A 19,768-nucleotide genomic window follows, 5' to 3' on the forward strand; every position below is an offset into this window, starting at 1 on the left:
TTGGGCAGGGTGGGGATGAGCCATACTTCTTTCCTCTTCATGACCAGGAAAGGCCTCCTGGAAGAGTGTGCCTTCAGGAGCTGCTTGAGTGTTTGGAGGGAGCACCTGGCAAAGTTCTGGTCCTTACAGGCTGATAGTGTAGCTCAGGAAAAGGATTTGGGGAAGGGCGTGGGTTGACTGAACAAAGCAGGTGGAGGGTGACTTCCCAAGAAAGAGCAGTTGAAAGAGCGAGAGAGAATTAGGTGAATTTTTGTGTGTGTCTGATTATAAAAATCATATATGTTCATCGTAGAGCACCTGGTTACATTAAAAAAAGAAATGAGAAAGACACCCATAGTCTCACTATCAAGAGAAAACCCCTGAAATCATTCTGGTGTGGTTTTTCTTCAGTATTTAAAATATTTTTGTGCACAGCATATATAGTAGCAATTGGTTTGTAACCTACCCATCAGTTTATAACCTGCTTCTTTCACTGAACATATAATACAGGTATTTTCTCAAAGTACTAAATTCTTCTAATGGGAGCACGTTACTTCATCTTTGGGACATGGCATGATGTACTCTATCCTACTGCTGGACATTTAGGTTGTTTCCAATTCTTGACTATTATAAATAATGCCAGATCAGTAAGTTTGTGCACACGTTTCTAGAGCTCACCCCTCCCCCCGCTCTGTATTCAAGTGGTTATTATTGCAATTTTCTTTGGCTAGATTCCCAACTTGGTATTTCTGAGCCAAAGAGTAGAAAAACAAGGTTTTGGGTGTTCTTTGAAAGGCCTAGGGTTTAGGTTTGATTCAGAGGAAACTGAGAAGCCACTACAGAATCCGAGAGGCTCACATGGTCAAAGTGGCTGGAGGTCACAGAAAGAAAAGGGGGTACATGGTAATATAACTTTCATCCAAATCCTCCCTTCCTCTTCTTCCCTATTCCACCTCCTTCATATCTTTCCACTCCGTGCAGACACTTGCTCTTTTCCAGGTATATATTCACTTCACTCACTCATTCACCCATTCAGTGATAACCAAGGCTGTGTTGGCATTTAATGGTGAGCGCAACTAGCACCTCAGAGCACCTCAAAGCACAAGGGAAACAGACCAACACCATTCAGTGGAATGGTGATAAGAAAAGGGAACAACTAATGAATCATCGAACTTTACATCGGAAACCAGGGATGTACTGTATGGTGACTAACATAATATAATAAACATTAAAAAAAAAAAGGGAACACCCCAGGGGACACGCAATGCTGCCTTGAAAACCAGGGACAGCTCATATGGGAAGGATGGCAGCAGGGAACTAGGGGAAATGGGCGATTCCAGCGCTGAGGCCTGGAATCAGGGGAGGAGTTGGCAAATTTAGAAAACTTGCACTGTGGGGTAGAAGCTGGGCAGAAAAGGCAAGTTTCAGCCAGAACCCCAATTTACCTGTACTCAGGTAAGAAATGGAATTGGCACCTCTTCAAGGACAATCAAGGATTGATAGTCCTTCTTCTTCTTCTATTTTTTTAAGATTCTATTTATTTGTTTAGAAAGAACAGGGGAGGGGAAGAGGGAGAGAGACTCTCCAGCAGACTCTACCCTCAGCACAGAGCCCGACACGGGGCTCAATCTCACGACCCTGAGATCATGAGCTGAGCCGAAATCAAGAGTTGGATGCTTAACTGACTAAGCCACCCAGGCACCCCAATAATACTTTTTTGAGATCTAATTCACATACCATAAAATTCACTCATATAAAGTATACAATTCAATGGTTTTTAGTATATTCAGTGCTGTGTAACAATCACCACTAATTTTAGAACATTTTCATCACCCCCAAAAGAATCCCTGTCTCCATTAGCACTCTCTCCTCCTCCTGCTCCCCCAGCCCCCAATTTTAGACAGTGACAAATCTGTTTCCTATCTCTGTGGATTTGCCTGTTCTGGACATTTCATGTAAATTGAATCACACAAGGAATGGGGTTTTTGTGACTGACTTCTTTCACGTAGCATAATGTTTTCAAGGTTGGTTTATGTTGTTGCATAAATCAACACTTGGTTCTTCTTGTGGCCAAATAATATTCCATCGTATGAATACCCCACATTTTGTCTATCCGTTCATCAGATGATAGACATCTGTGTTGTTTCCTCTCTTTGGCTATTGTGAATAACGCTGCTATGAACATCACGCGGACATATGTTTTCATTCCTCTTAAGTATATTCCTAGGAGTGAAATTGCTGTGTCACATGATCATTGTGTGTTTAACATTTTGAGGAACTGCCAAGCTGCTTTTCAAAGTGGCTGCACCATTTTACATTCCACCAGAAATATATGAGAGTTTCCATCTATCTACATCCTTCCTAACCGGTTATTGTCTGCTGTTTTTATTTTAGGCATTCTAGATACAATGAAGTGGTATCTTATGGTTTTGATTTGCATTTCCCTAATAACTAATGATGTTAGACATCCTTCCATGTGCTTACTGGCCATGTATATGTCTTCTTTGGAGAAATACCTATCAAATCTTTTGCCACTTTTTTTTTTTTAATAGGCTCCATATCCAGCATGGAGCCCAACGGGGGCTTTAACTCACAACCCTGAGATTAAGATCAAGAGTCAGATGCTTAACCAACTGAGCCACCCAGGCACCCCTCTTTTGCCATTTTTAAACTGGGGTATTTGTCTTTTTATTGTTGAGTTGTAACGGGTTTTTTATATGTTATAGATGTAAATCCCTTATCAGATATATGATTTGCAATATTTTCTCCCATTTTGTAGGTAGTCTTTATTTTCTTGATGGTGCCCTTTAAAGTACAAAAGTTTTAAAATTTTGATGAAGTCCAACTTACGTAATTTTTAAAAATTTCTTCTACTTTTGGTGTCATATCCAAGAAACCATTACCTAATCTATGGTCCCAAAGACCTATTCCTATGTTTGCCTCTATGAATTTTATGGTTTTAGCACTTACAGTTAGGTCTTTTATCCATTTTGGGTTGATTTTTGCTTACAGTGGGAGGTAGGGGTTCTACTGCATTCTTGCATATGGATATCCAATTGTTCCAGCATAAAAGTTACTTTTTAGGGTTGATAAATCTTCCAGGCAGGAAAAAAAAAAATGTATCACCTTTTCCTCCATCATTCCCTAGATGTTTCCTTCAACCAGCAAGAAGAAACTGTAGGGCAGCTCTTGGCTGATCTCAGCAAGGCCTTGATTCAGAAACAAGGAAACCACGATGGAAGGCTCAGTCAGTAGTGCATGGCTCCTCTGTGATGGAAATATAATATCTTCCTCCATCTTCATCAGTGGGTCCTGGCAAAGTTCCAGGTAAGTCCAGCATATGTGTGCTTATAATTAGGAGTCACAAGCTCTGGTGGGATTTTCTAGTATTTTCTTTCTTTGAGCACATCCACTGTGTTCCAGGAGGGCTGTGGGTGACTGGTCTTCCTAGAGATCCTAGTCCATCCCAGGAGGAAGGAGAGCTGGTAGGTGGCTTTGGGGCTAGTGAAGAGCATGAGTTCCCTGATTTTGTCTTCAGTCTGCCATTTGGGTTGAGCAAGCTAGAGACCTTAGCCTAGTTCAAGGTTCATTAAATGACCATAGGAATGAACATGGGAGGAAGTGATGTCTGCATCATTTGTGGATCTTCTCTGTTAAGGGCAGGAACTGAGCTTTCTCATTATGACAACAGTATAACAACAGCTGACATGTACTGACAACTCATGCTCCACCAAGCACTGTGCTTAAGCACTTCATGTGCTGGTTCTCATATAACCCTCAGAATGCCCTGAGGTAGATCTCGGTACCATTCCCATTTTACGGATGAGAAAACTGAGCCCCCGAATAGTTAAGTGACTTGCTCAAGATCACATAGATGGTTCCTGAGACTCCAAAGTCCAACTTTTCAAACACTACTTTTGTTGCCTGAATCTTACTCACTTCTCCACCTTCAGGGCTTAGTACAGTGCCTGGGATAAAGTGTATCAGTTATCTAACTTCTCTGTGCCTCTGTTTCCTTATCTGTAGAATGAGGATAATAATAGAATGTACCTCACAGGGCTACAGTGAGAATTAAATAAATCAGTGTTTTTAAAGTCTCAGTCCTCATCTGAGTTAGCTGAGGTTAGGTGGGCATTTCAGGCAGAGGATGCTCCTCGTAAACCCTTGAATAAAGGCTGGTCTTCCTCTTTCTTCTTCCTGCTGTGGTGAAAGAGGAAAGGGTCCGCCTCCCAGGCACCCAGAGTGGTCCAGTGCACCCCGCTGGCCAGTGGCATCAGAAATGACATAAGCAGATCATTGGCACACCCCAAATAGCCACCGCACAACAAATAGTCTAATCGGGAACGGGCAGAACACAGTTGCAATGGTTAGAGAGCAGGGCCTCAGAGTTACTTGGTTTCAGTTCAAATAGCAGCCATCTCCTGGGGTTGATGCAACAACTAAAGGGGATACAGGCCAGCATGTGGCACAGGATGAGTGGTCAAGAACAGGAAGTCCACATGGCAGGAATTTTCGTCAGTTTGGTTCGTCACCATGTCCTTGTCTGAAATAGCACTGGATTGTTTTCTATGGCTGCTGGGACAAATCACCACAGATACGGTGGTGTAGGCAACCCAGATTTATTCCTACAATTCTGGAGGTCAGAAGTCCAGAATGAGTCTTATAGGAATAAAATCAAGGTGCAGAAGGGCAGCTTCCCTCTGGAGGCTGCAGGGGAGAGTCTGTTTCCTTGCCTATTCCAGTTTCCTCATCCCCTGGCTCGGGATCTCACACCACCTCCCGCATTGTCCCCCTGCTTCAGCATCTCTTTCCTCCTTCTGTAGTCAAAATCTCCTACCTCCCTCTTATTAGGGCCCATGTGATTACATTTAGGGTGCACTAGATAACCCAGGATACCCTTCCTATCTAAAATCCTTAACTTTATGCCATCTGCAAAGTCCGTTTGCCACCTAGGTGATACTCGGAGGTTCCAGGGATTAGGACTTGGATATCTTTCGGGACCATTATCCAGCTGACCCCAAGCACCTAGCTCTTCATGCACTCGGTAATTACCTGCTGTGTGAAGGCGCAGAGGCCAGACACTGAACAGTGCCACCAGCACCACCATGGCTCGGCCCTTTCAGGAATGACCGCAGCAGCACACACAGCCTCCTTGCCTTCAGGTCCTACTCAAATCTCACCTTCAATGTGGATTTCCTGACCCCAGTTTAACACTGCAACTTAACTCCACCATCACATACACTCCTGACCCCCTTTATCCCTTTTAACTTCGTTTTCCCTGAAGCACTTTTGGACTTCAAGCACACTGTAAAATTCACGTGTTTATTATGGTTGTTGGTATTTGTCCATCTTCCTCACTGGAAACTCAAGGATTACTGACGGGGCAAGGACTTTTCTGTTTTAGTCTCACATGTCTCCTAGGGGTCTACAGCAGTGCTGGGCACATAGCCAGTGCTCAATACATGAATGTTGAATGAAGATAGGACCTGTATGGCCTCACCAAGTTTCTCTCAGCGGTGAGTCTGGTTCTTTATCTTTTGTGCTTGATCGTGGCTTTCATAACAATGAAGGCACTGCCTTTGGTGAGGCCAATCGATTCTAGGTAACCTATGTATTATCCTGTTCACGGTCTCCACCCCATTCCAGTCACACAGTTGGCAATTTTCATCTCTAAAATACACATAACCTCAATTCTTATCTCCACCAAGATGTGCGAAAATCTGGGAGGGCAATCGATGATTTGGTTTTGGATATTTACAGAAGGATGAACTTTTGAGAATTCAGATGATACAGAGATGGGAGGGTAAGTGATCCCTGGCTGAAGTTTCTGGGGCTGTCATATTGAGTTAGACTGTTTCTAACTAGTCTGCCTGGAGATAATGAGTTTGTGGTTTCTGCAGTTGGTCAGGCTTAAGAGGTTGGCTGCAGAAGGGTCTTGAGCCCTTGAGGGGGTATGGGGGAGGGGCTTCACAGTGCCCATGAGCTTCCTGAAACTTCATGTGAACTCATGTATATGTATGTTCTTAAGGAGGGTAGAGTCCTTTGCTTGAATCAGCTTCTCAACAGGAAAAGAGGAGAACTTCTGCACTGCCCCAGCTGTGAGGATTCTGTGAGTCTGTGACTGATGACATACAGCTCAAATTAATAGGCTGCACATAGCTCAGGAACGAAAGGCATGCCCCTGTCTCACCACCCTACCCCCAAACAAGTCCCCAAGCTATTGTGTTAAAGATGCTGAAGCAGGCACTGGTTCAAATCTCAAGTTGACCAGTCTCAATTTTCGCAAGACTCTGGGCATTTCTTGAGGCTCTAATTGTTCANGAAGCAGGCACTGGTTCAAATCTCAAGTTGACCAGTCTCAATTTTCGCAAGACTCTGGGCATTTCTTGAGGCCCTAATTGTTCACTGGTAGAATTGGGATTCCTCTACTTTCTTTGATTTTTGTGTGAATATGAAAAGTCTGCAAGGGTACAAAATGCTGTAGAATGGTGAAGTATTAATGATAAAGAAAATATGCGCCCTTTTGTTGCTATGTGGCAACAGAATGGATTGCTTCCTATGCCTGCCTGCCATCCATCCATTCATCTATCCATCTATCCATCCACCTATCCCATAAATATCTGCTTCCTCACAACATGCATAAAAGCTACTGTGTATGTGATAAAAAGCTTTGTATTAAACACTAATCCTCATTTTAAAAAGTCATGAATAAACCGAGGTTCAGAGAACTCAAAACTCAAAACTTATGGGGCGCCTGGGTGGCTTAGTGGGGCGCCTGGGTGCTCAGTCGTTAAGTGTCTGCCTTCGGCCCAGGGCGTGATCCCAGAGTCCTGATATCAAGCCCCACATCAGGCTCCTCCGCTGGGATCCTGCTTCTTCCTTTCCCTCCCCCTGCCTGTGTTCCCTCTCTCACTGGCTGTCTCTCTCTGTGTCAAATAAATAAATAAAATCTTAAAAAAAAAAAAACCCAAAAAACCAAACTCAAAACCTAGAAAGTGATAGAGCAGAGCCTGGTTGAAAACCTAATTCTGACTCCTACAATGGCAATATTCACCATCATCACCCACCAAAACACTCCTGAAGGCAGAAGGGAGGGGAGCTACCTCCCATAAGGAAGGCAGGAGGACAGGTCTACCAAAGATAGCACCTTGAAATCTGTGTTTTATCTTACAATGCACGTGCATGCTATAGTACATTCCATATTATGCCCATGCTCCTTTGAATATCAACGAATTTTCCAGCAATCTTTAAGTCCAAATAATACTCTGGGAAGGGGGTTTCCCCCCACGTAGCTCTGCTACAACCCGCACCCCAAACAGCATTTTCCATGTCAGATGTTGGTTGTTTATTTTTGAGACTTATCTCCTGCATTGGACTAGAAGTTTCTGGAGGGCAAGAGCTGAATCTGATTCCTCCTTTCTCCCTCCTGAGACCAAGTCCAGCATCCAGCATGAAACAAGCACCGAGATCATGAATTTGGCAAATACTTATTGCATGCCTGCCTAACCAAGTTCAGGTGCCATGGGACATTCAGACGGATCACTGCTCTCAGGATATTTACAGTTGAGCTGGAGAGGCCAGGCTTCCAGAATCTGCCTGGAAAGGATCTTCCCAAGACTCTTGGCACAACATTTTAAAAGCTTGGGACTGTAATACAGCAATAGAAGAAATGGTAGGTAATTAGACACCAAACAAAAAGTGTCATTAAATAGGACAAATTTTGTGAAAAGTGACAACCTGTTCCTCTGGAAAGGCAGCACTGTGTCAATTAGAGAGCACACCTTGCAGTCGCAAAGTACAAATTATCGATGATGAAACGAGTGTTTCCCAACAGGGACAAGTTGAAAGCACAGTCACCAGCTCTAGATGCTATCTACTTTGCCGGAAGGGTCTCAATCTCTGATTGCTTGGCCTTTTAGGGCCACATTCAGAACTTCAGTGGCACAGATAAACCTGTGTCCCTTTCTGATAAACATGGGTGGGTTCTGGATTTATTAGATTGAATTCGATTCATCAGATATTTACTGAGCTCACTGTGTCTGTGCGGGCCACGCCGCGAGAGGCAGGGGTACGTGATGAAGGGCTCACAAACTTGGCAATGAAACAGGGAGTCAAAATCCTGGCTCCTCCGTGAAGCCGCTGAGGGATGTGGAATGGGGATTTTAGCTCTCTGAGCCTTTTTATTAAACCATAGCATGGAGATCCTAATTCTTATCATGTAGGTTGTTGTGAAGGTTTGTTGGGGTGATGCACAAAAAGCTCTCCACACAGGGAACTGCATACAAATGGGCACAAGAAGTGGCAATTGTGGAAAAATTAAGGAAGTGATTTCTAATTTTAAGAAACCTCAGGTCTGGTGAAAAGACCAGCATGTTAACAGGTAAATGTCATTAGTGTGATGGGTGCCACTATTTTTGAAAAGTGAACATTTATTGAGCACTTACTGTGGGCCAGACACTGTGCTAGACAATTGTAGCTGGATAAGCTCATTTGTTCTGCACAAAACGTTGTATAGCAGGAACCACAACAGTTCCCAGTGAAGAATGTGAGGCTTAGAGGCATTTTAAGTAACATGCCCAGGGGCACACAGCTGGAAAGTGATAAGAAGCAGATTTGAACCAGCAATCTAACTCCAGAGGGAGATTTCAAGGCACAACAAGGAGAGAGAAAGAAGCCAAGAGAGGCTTCACGGAGCTGATACTAGAATGGTGAGCAGTTTTTCAGGCACCAGTCAATGGAGAAGGAGCTCGGGCAGGAGGAAAAAGCAGCTGCAAACAGCAGGCGGGATGAAAAGCTTGTTCTGTTTGGGAATTCAGGTGGGTGCATGCAGAGGGTTTGGGATGAGGTTGGTGGGGATCTAGAAGATGAAGAAGGGGGCCAATGAGGGGGCACCTCAGATGCCAGGCAGAGGGACTTGGACTTTAACCTGGAAGAAATGAAGGACCAAAGAAGGATGAGAAAGACGGAGTCACTGGAAGGCAGGGAATGTGCCCGTCTGTTAGGTTCAAAGAGGAAATGACTCTGCATACTCTATTGGAATATTCAGGCCATATCACATTTTCCAACTAAATTATGACTTTCTAGATGCTGTGTGTGTGCAAGTCTCCCCTCTCCCCTACTGGCCAGTAAGTAAATGTTAACTCTAATTGCTTTTCTTCTCCCACAAGGGCTGGGCAAGTCTAGGTACTTGAAGAATCGGATGAATGAGTGATGGCAAGCATGAACGAATAAATGAGAACTGAAGTTGTAAACTGATTTGTGAGCTGCATTTAAGAAGATGCATGTAGCTGGGGTGGGTCACGAACCTAAATGTGAAAGGGAAATGGAAAAACTTCTAGAAGAAAGCATAGGAAAATAGCATCGTGGTTGCAAAGATTTTCAAACAGAACATGAAAAGCACTAGCCATAAAAGGAAAGAGTAATAAACTCAACTTCAATAAAATTAAGAGTGTCTGTTCACCAAAGATGCTATTTAGAGAGTGAAAGGCAAGCCCCAGATAGAAGAAATGCATGTTCCCATATAGATGACAAAGAACTCCTAAATATCACTTTGAAGAACCAATTCTTTAAAAGTGAGGGACAACTTGAACAAGCACTTAAACACATGTATTTAATATATATACACACATGCACTTCAAAAATACATACATATATATACATATATTAAAATACATACATATGTACATATACCACCACACACCCACCAGAATGGGTGTAAGTAAAAGACCAACACCACCAATTACAGAAGGATGTGGAGCAAGTGGAACTCTCATGCATGACTGGTGGGAGTATAATTTGGTATAACCACTTTGGAAAACTGTCTGGCAGTGTTTGCTGAAGCTGAATATGCCTGCCCTATGACCCAGCAGTTCAACTCTTGGGCGCATCAACACAAGAAAAAAGTGCCAACAGCCCACCCAAAGGCTTGTTCATAACAGCTCTATTTTAATAGCCCTGAACTGGAAACAGTTCATCAACAAACATCCATCAACAGGAAAATAGACAAACACAGAGTGGCACAGTCACACAATGGTATAGTCACATTTATACAAAACTGACCATGGCTACAAGCAACCAAATGGAAGATTTTCGAAGACATTGTAGAGTGAAAAACACTGGATGCAAAGGTTAAAGAACAGGAGAAACCAATCAATAGTGACAGAAGCCAGACCGTGGGTTCCTCTGGGAGGCGTTGCCTGGATATGGGTCTGTGGGAGCCTCTGGGTTACTGGAAATGTTCTTTATCTTGAATTGGCTGGTGATTCCACAGGCGTGCTCATATGGAACAATTCACTGAGCCATACAGTTAAGATTAGTGCACTCTATGTTACACCTCAATAAAGATGCTTTGATAGATAATATATCATACTGTTAGTTTCAAAACATGCTGAAGAAGAGGTCTGACATATTTCAGAAAATGTAAGAATGAATTTAAATGTTAAAACAATAAAATTAAAGGCATGGAGCATGAAATAAAAGGACTAGAATGGGGTGTTTCAAGAGCTGCAGCAGGGAAAGGAGTGTTAGAGGGAGTCAGAAAACAGACTATGGCTACCTAGAGCCCAGCACCAGGGAGAAAGCCTCAGAGAGGTCATCAACCCAGACCTGCAGGGGACCGGGCAGGAGGCGAAGAGACTAGATTTTGTCGTGGAAGTCAACTAGAAGCTAATCATTCCTGGGGCTCCTTGGTGGCTCAGTCAGTTGAGCGTCTGACTCTTGATTTCAGCTCAGGTCATGATCTCAGGGTCATGAGATTGAGCCCTACATTGGACTCTTCTGAGTGTGGAGCCTGCTTGGAATTCTCTCTCTCCCTCTGCCTTCCTCCCACTCATGCTCTAAGTAATTAAATCAAATCTTTAAAAAGAAGCAGCAGCAGCTAATCAATTCCTGAGCTGGGCAAGGATGCCACTGAAAACCAGGATGAGGACTGGTGGCAACAGCGACAACCAACATAACACTTAGCGTTTACTGAGCACCTACTATGTGCCAAGCCCTGTTGTCAGCACTTCACTGGAGTCATCTCCTTGAATCCTCCCAACCATTCTGTGAAGTTACTCTGGTTACCCTAAGTTTATAGAGTGCAGTAACTTCCCCAGGGCCTCCAAGGGTCAGAGAAAGACACCCAAGGCAGGCAGATAGGAAATCCAGTGAATTAAAGGAATTCAGATGACTTCAGACTTTTGAACAGGTCTGAGGAGCAGACAGATTACTTACATGATACAAATTCTGCAGGATAGACCAGCTCATTGTACATCCAGCAGCGTATTGACCAGAATCCTAGGAAAAGAGCAGAAACTGAGTATTTTTTTATGCTTTCAGGTATGTAAACAACATGTAATACCCAAACTAAATTTAAAGGGTACAGTGTGCAAAAAGGTGCGGCTTGAATGGAGAAAGTTAAGGTTGTTGCACTGAACTTGGTTTGAAAGTAGATACTGGGGCAACCTATGCCAAGAGCTGTTATATTGTGACCTCTTACGGTCTAGGAGTTTCATTTCGTGTCCTTCATGTCACTCTTGATAATTCGTCTTCCTCCACGTTGGCAATGTCAGGTTAGGCAGCAAGGGATGAAAAGATCCAGGAAGCTCCCCACTCCCCACCTTCCTTCCTTCTATTTCTTTCTTTTGATAAGTGTGTATTTATTACACACATATTATATTCCATGCATTGTTTTAGAGGCTGAGGATACAGTGATGAATAAAATAGGAAGTTCCTGACAGACTTCATGAAACCTGTATTAAAGTCAGAGGAGACACACAATTCACAAATAAACATATATAATTTCAGGTAGTAATTGAATGCAGTGAAGAAAAATGAAGTTAGTTAAGTGGAGGCCTTTCTGAGGAGTTGATGTTTAAGCTCTGATCTAAGTAGAATGAAACAGCAAGCTATGAGAACATGAGGAAAGAGACTTCCAGGATCAGAAACCAGCCAGTGCAAAGGCCCTGAGGTGGGCATACCTAAGGCTTGGTTGGAGAAGAGCAAAAAGGCCAGTTTGGTTAGTGTACACTGAGGGAGAGGACAGTGGTAGGAAATGAGGTCACAGAGAAAGTAAATGCTCACATAGGGCTTTGGAAGCCACAGTGAAGCCATTGGAAGGTTTTGCATGGGAAGCAACTTGATCTTAGGTTATGGGGAGAAAGAACTCACAAGGAAGCAAGAGAAAAAGCAAGGAGAGCACCTAGAAGGGCATTGCAGGAGTCTAGGGGAGTTGTTTAGAGGCTCTATCAGGGTGGTACTGGCAGAAGTTGTAAGATGAGGCTGGATTCAGGAGACTGCAGGAAGAGCTGCAANTATACCACCACACACCCACCAGAATGAGTGTAAGTAAAAGACCAACACCACCAATTACAGAAGGATGTGGAGCAAGTGGAACTCTCATGCATGACTGGTGGGAGTATAATTTGGTATAACCACTTTGGAAAACTGTCTGGCAGTGTTTGCTGAAGCTGAATATGCCTGCCCTATGACCCAGCAGTTCAACTCTTGGGCGCATCAACACAAGAAAAAAGTGCCAACAGCCCACCCAAAGGCTTGTTCATAACAGCTCTATTTTAATAGCCCTGAACTGGAAACAGTTCATCAACAAACATCCATCAACAGGAAAATAGACAAACACAGAGTGGCACAGTCACACAATGGTATAGTCACATTTATACAAAACTGACCATGGCTACAAGCAACCAAATGGAAGATTTTCGAAGACATTGTAGAGTGAAAAACACTGGATGCAAAGGTTAAAGAACAGGAGAAACCAATCAATAGTGACAGAAGCCAGACCGTGGGTTCCTCTGGGAGGCGTTGCCTGGATATGGGTCTGTGGGAGCCTCTGGGTTACTGGAAATGTTCTTTATCTTGAATTGGCTGGTGATTCCACAGGCGTGCTCATATGGAACAATTCACTGAGCCATACAGTTAAGATTAGTGCACTCTATGTTACACCTCAATAAAGATGCTTTGATAGATAATATATCATACTGTTAGTTTCAAAACATGCTGAAGAAGAGGTCTGACATATTTCNACATGCTGAAGAAGAGGTCTGACATATTTCAGAAAATGTAAGAATGAATTTAAATGTTAAAACAATAAAATTAAAGGCATGGAGCATGAAATAAAAGGACTAGAATGGGGTGTTTCAAGAGCTGCAGCAGGGAAAGGAGTGTTAGAGGGAGTCAGAAAACAGACTATGGCTACCTAGAGCCCAGCACCAGGGAGAAAGCCTCAGAGAGGTCATCAACCCAGACCTGCAGGGGACCGGGCAGGAGGCGAAGAGACTAGATTTTGTCGTGGAAGTCAACTAGAAGCTAATCATTCCTGGGGCTCCTTGGTGGCTCAGTCAGTTGAGCGTCTGACTCTTGATTTCAGCTCAGGTCATGATCTCAGGGTCATGAGATTGAGCCCTACATTGGACTCTTCTGAGTGTGGAGCCTGCTTGGAATTCTCTCTCTCCCTCTGCCTTCCTCCCACTCATGCTCTAAGTAATTAAATCAAATCTTTAAAAAGAAGCAGCAGCAGCTAATCATTCCTGAGCTGGGCAAGGATGCCACTGAAAACCAGGATGAGGACTGGTGGCAACAGCGACAACCAACATAACACTTAGCGTTTACTGAGCACCTACTATGTGCCAAGCCCTGTTGTCAGCACTTCACTGGAGTCATCTCCTTGAATCCTCCCAACCATTCTGTGAAGTTACTCTGGTTACCCTAAGTTTATAGAGTGCAGTAACTTCCCCAGGGCCTCCAAGGGTCAGAGAAAGAGACCCAAGGCAGGCAGATAGGAAATCCAGTGAATTAAAGGAATTCAGATGACTTCAGACTTTTGAACAGGTCTGAGGAGCAGACAGATTACTTACATGATACAAATTCTGCAGGATAGACCAGCTCATTGTACATCCAGCAGCGTATTGACCAGAATCCTAGGAAAAGAGCAGAAACTGAGTATTTTTTTATGCTTTCAGGTATGTAAACAACATGTAATACCCAAACTAAATTTAAAGGGTACAGTGTGCAAAAAGGTGCGGCTTGAATGGAGAAAGTTAAGGTTGTTGCACTGAACTTGGTTTGAAAGTAGATACTGGGGCAACCTATGCCAAGAGCTGTTATATTGTGACCTCTTACGGTCTAGGAGTTTCATTTCGTGTCCTTCATGTCACTCTTGATAATTCGTCTTCCTCCACGTTGGCAATGTCAGGTTAGGCAGCAAGGGATGAAAAGATCCAGGAAGCTCCCCACTCCCCACCTTCCTTCCTTCTATTTCTTTCTTTTGATAAGTGTGTATTTATTACACACATATTATATTCCATGCATTGTTTTAGAGGCTGAGGATACAGTGATGAATAAAATAGGAAGTTCCTGACAGACTTCATGAAACCTGTATTAAAGTCAGAGGAGACACACAATTCACAAATAAACATATATAATTTCAGGTAGTAATTGAATGCAGTGAAGAAAAATGAAGTTAGTTAAGTGGAGGCCTTTCTGAGGAGTTGATGTTTAAGCTCTGATCTAAGTAGAATGAAACAGCAAGCTATGAGAACATGAGGAAAGAGACTTCCAGGATCAGAAACCAGCCAGTGCAAAGGCCCTGAGGTGGGCATACCTAAGGCTTGGCTGGAGAAGAGCAAAAAGGCCAGTTTGGTTAGTGTACACTGAGGGAGAGGACAGTGGTAGGAAATGAGGTCACAGAGAAAGTAAATGCTCACATAGGGCTTTGGAAGCCACAGTGAAGCCATTGGAAGGTTTTGCATGGGAAGCAACTTGATCTTAGGTTATGGGGAGAAAGAACTCACAAGGAAGCAAGAGAAAAAGCAAGGAGAGCACCTAGAAGGGCATTGCAGGAGTCTAGGGGAGTTGTTTAGAGGCTCTATCAGGGTGGTACTGGCAGAAGTTGTAAGATGAGGCTGGATTCAGGAGACTGCAGGAAGAGCTGCAAGGTTTGCTGGTGAGAACGGTATGAGAGACAGAGATCAAGGATGTCCATCAGTTTCCGTCCTTCAGTCCTTAAATGAATGATGCTGCCACTGATTTGGGGGAATGATTACGTTTAAGGGGTAAACCAAGAGTTTAATTTCTGACATGTTCAGTTGCAGATGCCTATTAGATATTCACTTGGAGTTGCTAGCAGGCTGTTGCTCAGTGTTCGGTGAGGGAATCATAGGAATCATCTGAAGTAATCCCTTACAGACAGAAAAATCTCAGTTTTCCCTAGTTATTAACATTTATTCATTCAGTAAATATTTCTTGAGTACCTACTGTGCGTCAGGCACTATACGGGGTGCTGGGAGGTACAGAACGGATTTGGTCAGAAACAGTCACTACCTTCATTACAACTTAATTAGTTCATTGGTTTCTGAGATACTTCTCTGAATATTGTGTAAATACATGGAACCAACTCTCAAGTTATAAATACTGAGATGCTCTCTGACTCAGCAATTTGGAAGAGATTAGATTTTCCGAAAGAAAGGAGCTATAAATAGATTTGGACAAATGACAGATTTACCCATAAAATATGAGAAGACCGCCTTAAAATGAATCAGAAGAGACTGTCTCAACCAAATTAATGTTTACGAAGAGTCAACTTGGTGTAATGGAAAAGCTTACAGGGCTGGAAGGCAGAAGCTCTGGGCCTGTGTGTTCTGCTTCAACTAGATCACATGTATGACCTTGACTGAGTCCTTGACTCATCTTGCGTCAGTTTTCTCTTCAATAAAGTGAATCTGAGAGTCGATGTTTTCTAAAGAGCCCCCAAACTATTAAGTTCTTTCTTTGCATTATTTCTTTTACTGGACTCTCATTCCTCTTTCCAACATTTATTAAAAAACGAAACCCCAAACTCCAAGGTGATTCTTCTCTTCTATGAGGGCTCATTTTTCAAAGCAAAATAAAGCTGTTTTTTTTTTTCCTTTTTGCAACTGGAAAATTTTCTTCTGACTGTAAAGATGGTCCGTGATCAGAAAAACACAGAGAGTGAAAAGTCTCTACAATGATACCACTGAGGTAACTATGTTTTCACCATCATTGTAGCTACAATGTATCACATGGAAGGTGTTGAATAAATATTTGTTGAATGAATGACCACTGCTAATATCTTGTGAATTTTAGTAAAAAAAAAGGGGGGGGGAGAAAATCCTTTGGGGGTTGTTTAGCCACTAAAGCAAAAGGGGTCAGTTACAGTCACCAGGGACTGAAATGGCTGGGAGCCTGCCAGATCTCAAATTACTGGTTTCACAACAGCTGAGGTCTGAAATCTATGGAATGTGGGGAAACAATAACACCAAATACACCATTCCGATGGCTGTAAAAAGTATCAAGGGTGGCTCAGTTTAAGCAATAACAAGAAAGGCTACAAAACAGTCCAAGGGCTGACCAGGAGTGGCTCCTGCAGCTGATGGGAGGGCAGGCTCTGCCCCACAGATCCTTCCTCCCACGCTTGAGCCCTCTACCTTCCATACATACAGTACCAGGATGAGTTTTCTTGGGGCACCTGAGCTGACCTCAACACTTTATGGAAAACTTAGCATCCTTTTGATTGTTAACCCCCCTCTCAGTAAACCAAGGTGATTTTCTGATTACCTCTGGAAATGAATTAAAGCCAGAACTTGTCTGCAGACCAATGCTGCATCTTTTTCTCCCACATGGAAGGAGGGGCTAATGTTGAAAAACTGGGACATTTGACATGTGGATCTGAATGTTCAGATCTCTTGAAAAAATCACTGGATTTGGCCCCACTGGGCCCTTATCCCCTGGAGCAATCAGCTAGAGCTGGAGGGTAGCCTCCGGCTCTGGACAGGGTGTTCCTCAGCTCCCTGTCATTCTCCTGATCCCACTTTGTTAGTTACATCCGGCCTACTGTGCTCATTTACCCAACTTGCTACCTCTAATTATGCAAAAGTACTCGAGCGGCATCTATTAAGTACCAGTCAGGCACTATGAAAGTCCCTCGGAACATAAGTGAAAACAACAAAGCTCCTACCTTGGAGGAGCTCACAAACCCGGCTTAGAAACCAGTTAATTACAGTGTGGTAAGTTTAGCACAGAAAGCAGAATATGGCATAGCACAGGGACTCTGCCCTGAGAGGCTGCTTGGAGACCTTCATNTGAGAGTCGATGTTTTCTAAAGAGCCCCCAAACTATTAAGTTCTTTCTTTGCATTATTTCTTTTACTGGACTCTCATTCCTCTTTCCAACATTTATTAAAAAACGAAACCCCAAACTCCAAGGTGATTCTTCTCTTCTATGAGGGCTCATTTTTCAAAGCAAAATAAAGCTGTTTTTTTTTTTCCTTTTTGCAACTGGAAAATTTTCTTCTGACTGTAAAGATGGTCCGTGATCAGAAAAACACAGAGAGTGAAAAGTCTCTACAATGATACCACTGAGGTAACTATGTTTTCACCATCATTGTAGCTACAATGTATCACATGGAAGGTGTTGAATAAATATTTGTTGAATGAATGACCACTGCTAATATCTTGTGAATTTTAGTAAAAAAAAAGGGGGGGGGAGAAAATCCTTTGGGGGTTGTTTAGCCACTAAAGCAAAAGGGGTCAGTTACAGTCACCAGGGACTGAAATGGCTGGGAGCCTGCCAGATCTCAAATTACTGGTTTCACAACAGCTGAGGTCTGAAATCTATGGAATGTGGGGAAACAATAACACCAAATACACCATTCCGATGGCTGTAAAAAGTATCAAGGGTGGCTCAGTTTAAGCAATAACAAGAAAGGCTACAAAACAGTCCAAGGGCTGACCAGGAGTGGCTCCTGCAGCTGATGGGAGGGCAGACTCTGCCCCACAGATCCTTCCTCCCATGCTTGAGCCCTCTTCCTTCCATATATACAGTACCAGGATGAGTTTTCTTGGGGCACCTGAGCTGACCTCAACACTTTATGGAAAACTTAGCATCCTTTTGATTGTTAACCCCCCTCTCAGTAAACCAAGGTGATTTTCTGATTACCTCTGGAAATGAATTAAAGCCAGAACTTGTCTGCAGACCAATGCTGCATCTTTTTCTCCCACATGGAAGGAGGGGCTAATGTTGAAAAACTGGGACATTTGACATGTGGATCTGAATGTTCAGATCTCTTGAAAAAATCACTGGATTTGGCCCCACTGGGCCCTTATCCCCTGGAGCAATCAGCTAGAGCTGGAGGGTAGCCTCCGGCTCTGGACAGGGTGTTCCTCAGCTCCCTGTCATTCTCCTGATCCCACTTTGTTAGTTACATCCGGCCTACTGTGCTCATTTACCCAACTTGCTACCTCTAATTATGCAAAAGTACTCGAGCGGCATCTATTAAGTACCAGTCAGTCACTATGAAAGTCCCTCGGAACATAAGTGAAAACAACAAAGCTCCTACCTTGGAGGAGCTCACAAACCCGGCTTAGAAACCAGTTAATTACAGTGTGGTAAGTTTAGCACAGAAAGCAGAATATGGCATAGCACAGGGACTCTGCCCTGAGAGGCTGCTTGGAGACCTTCATGCTTGGTTTTGAAAGAGGATGTGAGTTACTCAGGCAGGTGGGCTGTTGGGAAATATTGCCAACAGCGGGGCTGATTCTGAAAGCACATATAAGGTCTTCTGCTGATCAGCTGCCTGTTGCACAGGTGACCCTCTCAAGCCAGCAACTATTTTTTCTCTGATTGATGCAGGTCTGTCTACAGCCCTCTACGCAGATGTCCCCTGGTAATAAGAAAATCACCTTAGTTTACTGAGAAGGGAGTTAACAATCAAAAGGATGCTAAGTTTTCATGGGGCGCCTGGGTGGCTCAGTTGTTAAGCATCTGCCTTTGGCTCAGGGCATGATCCCGGCGGTCTGGGATCGAGCCCCACCATCAGGCTCCTCCTCTGGGAGCCTGCTTCTTCCTCTCCCACTCCCCCTGCTTGTGTTCCCTCTCTCACTGGCTGTCTCTCTCTCTGTCAAACAAATATTTTTAAAAAATAGGATGCTAATTTTCAATAAAGTGTTGAGGTCAGCTCAGGTGCCTCAAGAAAACTCATCCTGGTGCTGTATGTATGGAAGGAAGAGGGCTCAAGCGTGGGAGGAAGGCCTTGGGGGGCAGAGCCTACCCCTTCCTTCCTTTTGTCAAAATGCCAGAGAAGGTTCACCTCTACGAGGAAGAGCCTACCTGACTAATCCCCAGTCACCTCCAGTTATTTCAACTAAGGCAACACTCCCATTCCGGGGAAACTGGTTACCCGAGGGTGATTCTGTTATTTGGAACTTGTTTTGTTTTGGAGCCTCCTGATAGCTGAAGAGTAGACCAACATTCCATGCAATTAATAAGTATTTATCAAACATCTATATTGTATAGAAAACTCTGTAATATACATCAACTTTGACCCCCAACAACCCAGTTGAGAATGAAGGCAAAGACAAACTAAAAACAGAAGATAAAATTCAGAAAACATTTATTAAGTGCCTGGTATTCAAAATTTTGTTAATCCTTCCATCCATCCAACGTTCAGTGAGCACTACTAGGGCCCAGCACTGTGCTTAGCATCGAGAAACCAAACCACTAAAATATACAAGCGAGCCGGTGACATGGATAAATAAACCCATTTATAATAAGTTACCTGTCAGAGCAATGTTCAAAGTACAGCAACAACTTGGAGAAAGGAGTGTTCGCTGCTCCTAGGGACACTGGGCAAGTATCATGGAGAAGATAAGTTGGAGCTGCTTATCTCTTTTTTTACTTTTATTGTGGCGTTTTACAACATACACAAAAATACAGAAACTGGTACAATGAAACTCTATGTACTCACAACGTGCTTTAACAATTAGTATCTCATAGA

General features: G+C 43.3%; 1 long non-coding RNA gene across 3 annotated transcripts in view; it reads right to left on the reverse strand.

The window, feature by feature from the left end:
* The window catches only part of LOC105236981, a 67,852-nt gene that overhangs the window by 38,094 nt on the left and 9,990 nt on the right, over nucleotides 1–19,768 (reverse strand). For all 3 annotated transcript variants that reach the window (XR_004619256.1, XR_004619255.1, XR_002142374.2), the window contains exon 2: nucleotides 11,194–11,256. This is a non-coding gene — a long non-coding RNA (uncharacterized LOC105236981). The remainder of the gene's footprint in view (nucleotides 1–11,193; nucleotides 11,257–19,768) is intronic.

The sequence above is a fragment of the Ailuropoda melanoleuca genome, chromosome 12 (assembly GCF_002007445.2).
Source record: "Ailuropoda melanoleuca isolate Jingjing chromosome 12, ASM200744v2, whole genome shotgun sequence".
NCBI classification, from domain to species: domain Eukaryota; kingdom Metazoa; phylum Chordata; class Mammalia; order Carnivora; family Ursidae; genus Ailuropoda; species Ailuropoda melanoleuca.